This window comes from Monodon monoceros, unplaced genomic scaffold, assembly GCF_005190385.1.
Source record: "Monodon monoceros isolate NGI ecotype Baffin Bay Population unplaced genomic scaffold, NGI_Narwhal_1 Super_Scaffold_9, whole genome shotgun sequence".
In the NCBI taxonomy this organism is placed as follows: Eukaryota; Metazoa; Chordata; class Mammalia; order Artiodactyla; family Monodontidae; genus Monodon; species Monodon monoceros.
In genome coordinates this window covers 41419358-41422703 of record NW_021703786.1, presented here as the reverse complement: position 1 = coordinate 41422703, position 3346 = coordinate 41419358, and the positions used below count along the sequence as shown (strand labels likewise).

General features: G+C 44.9%; 1 pseudogene; it reads left to right on the top strand.

The window, feature by feature from the left end:
- The first annotated feature begins 633 nt into the window (after positions 1-633).
- Positions 634-890, top strand: LOC114888566 (annotated as a pseudogene).
- The last annotated feature ends 2456 nt before the right edge of the window (positions 891-3346 follow it).

Genomic DNA, 3346 nt, shown 5'->3' with positions numbered 1-3346 from the left:
ACACCTGGGGAGGATAAAGGGGGAGAAGGCTTGCTAGGGAGACAGAGTAGGTTAGGACAGACCTAAAAACACGATGTAAGTCTGGCACCTCTGAAAGGAGGAAGGGGAGGAAGATTGGTCAAACTGGAATATAGCTCTGGGAAATTCCAAAGCATCACACGCGTGAGTCAGCGACAGCCCAGCTCGGAGGCCCTGGCCGTGCTCCATCATCAGCCCAGAGCAGCCTGCGAACAGTGTAGCTGAGAAGAGCTTGGACGCGGGCAGATCCCAGGGTGTGGCAGTCGGTGTTGTCTCCCAGACACCCTTCTCTCATCCTGCCCTCTGAGGGCACATCACCATGGCCTCCAACAAGAGTGAAATCATCCGAATGGTTTTTTTAAAAGATCATTCTCGGGACTTCCCTGGTGGTCAAGTGGTTAAGACTTTGCCTTCCAGTGCAGGGGGTGCAGGTTTGATCCCTGGTCGGGGAGCTAAGATCCCACATGCCTTGCAGCCAAAAAACCAAAACATAAAACAGAAGCAATATTGTAACAAATTCAATAAAGACTTTAAAAATGGTCCACATCAAAAAAAAAATTGTATAAAAAAAAAGATGATTCTCCTTTGCGGGGGTGATGACCTCCCCATGAGAACATGCCTCTCACAAAGGAGCTCCTTCATCCCTCTCCAGAAGAGGAGAAGAGGAAACACCAGAAGAAGCGTCTGGTGTAGAGCCCCAATTCCTATTTCGTGGATGTGAAATGCCCAGGATGCTATAAAATCACCTCTGTCTTTAGCCATGCACAAACAGTAGTTTTATGTGTTGGCTGTTCTATTGTCCTCTGCCAGCCTCTACAGGAGGAAAAGCAAGGCTTACAGAAGGATGCTCCTTCAGACAGAAGCAGCACTAAAAGCACCCTGAATCAAGATTAATGGGAAACCATCCCAATAAACACATTTTGGATTAAAAAAAAAAGATCACTCTGGCTACTGGGTAGAATATATGAGACCAAGAGAGACAGTAAGGAAGCCAGCTGTAAGGCCACTGCGATCACCCAGGTGAAAGATGGGGTTGCTGGGGGTGGAGCAGCGGCTCTCACCTGGAAGTGATTCTGCCCTAGGGGACCTGTTGTCAGTGTCTGAAGATACTCTTGATCGTCACAACTGGAGGCGAAGGAATGTGTCATCCAGTGGGCAGAGGCCAGAGATGCTGCTAAATGTCCTACAATGCACAGAACCAGCCTCCACAACAAAGAATTATCCAACCCCAAATGGCAACGATGCTGAGGTGGAGAAAACCTAGGATAGGGCAAAAGCGTGTAAGCAAATGTTTTCCCCCTAATATTGTTTTGAAGGTAGAAAAGACAGAATTCGACGATGGATTAAACATGAGTTGTGTCAGAAAGGAAAGGGTGTGTCAAATTCCTTGAATGATGGCCAACACCTAGGAAGATGGTTCCAGGCTTGTTTGTTTTACTTTGTTTTTGTTTTCTCTTTAAATGGAGATGATGAAGGCTCAGAAAAAAGTGGTTTTAGGGATGAGTACAAAAAAAAAAGAATTTTATTTCAGATATGCTCAGTTTGTATGACTATGAGATATTCACTGATGTCAGATAGGCAAAACGGAGATTTTCGAGTTTAGGAGAAGACTGGAAATATAAATTAGGGAGTCATGGATAGAGTTGGTATTTAAAGCCATGGGACAGAGTGAGGTCACCTAATGTATGAGACCATAAGAGATCTAAGTGTGAGTTCTGAAGCAGTTCCGCATGTGAGGTAGAAAGATGATAGGGATCTAGTCAGTAGAGAAGGAAACATCCAGTGGGTCTGGAGGAAAATGAAGAGAGGGTGGTGGTTGTTTTCAAAGCAAGAGGGGGAATGCTGCTGATGGTTTAAGTAAGCTGAGGGATGAGAAAGGGCCGGTGAACTCCTAAGTGTGGAGGACACTGACGGCCTTGACGAAGAGGATGACAAGGGACGGTGGCGCTGTGCCTTACTGCCATCTTGTGCTCACAGAAACGGGACGGGGAAGGCAGTAGGTTGAGGATGGGAGGGCTCACAGAGGAGACAGCCCAGAAAAGGCTGCGTCCTCACATCTGGATCCAGCCCTTTATTCATCAAGCCCTTTACAGATGCTGTCAGGAAGGGCTTTCACAGGATCAGAGCCTGACAATATGAATGCCTTCAGCAAGAGTCAAGTACCATTTACGGAGGATGCTGGAAAGGCCATGTTTACCATGAAAGTGGCTGGATCTTTGACTTTTATAAAATTATAACAAGATACTGGACTCTGTGGTCAGTGCCCAGAGGGTGAAACCCCTTCCACACATTTTCTATTTCCAGCAAGAGACAGACCAGAGGCTGTTGTCATTTTGATTGAAAAGTTCTACTGACTTGATGAAGGCTTTTTGTTGGCTGCACTTGGGAACTCTTTCATTTCTTCAGTTAAAAAAAACTGCTGTAGCAAACTGTTATATATAGGATGGATAAACAACAAGGTCTTACTGTAGAGCACCAGGAACTATATTCAATATCCTGGGATAAACCGTAATGGAAAAGAACATGAAAAAGAATATATATATATGTATAACTGAATCACTTTGCTGTACAGCAGAAATTAAGAACACTGTAAATCAATTATCCTTCAATACAATTTTTTTTAAATGCTGTATAATACTGAGGTACCTGGCTGCCCCAAATGAAGACTTAGGGAAATCAACAGAGCAGGCTCTGCCCACCGGCCCTTCTCATCCCCCAAACCCCCAACACACAAACATACACTAACCAGCCACCAGCCATCCTATTTTCACTTTTAAAACTGTTCGATTTTTTTTTTTTTTTGCTGTACACGGGCCTCTCACTGTTGTAGCCTCGCCCGTTGCGGAGCACAGGATCCGGACGCGCAGGCTCAGCGGCCATGGCTCACGGGCCCAGCCGCTCCGTGGCATGTGGGATCCTCCCGGACCGGGGCATGAACCCGTGTCCCCTGCATCGGCAGGCGGACTCTCAACCACTATGCCACCAGGGAAGTCCTGATTTTTTTCTTTTCATTTATTGAAAGTTTTGCTTGGAAGTTTGAGATATAAATCTATACTTCCATCTAGAAGGGTTCTTTTGGACTGTCAAAATACTATTTCCAGTGCTAAATCTCCTACAGATGAAACATCACAGCACTTTTCACATAACTCAAAAACACTCAGAAAATAGTAAAAGAAGTACATTGAAAACTCTTTCTCTGTTTTGGCCACTTACAGAATAGACCAAGAGCAGACAATGTTTTTAAAACCCCAATTGGCTGGACTGAGGCTCTACTAATGTAATTCGGGGGCTAGATTGGCTAAAAATACTTTCTGTAAAATATAATATG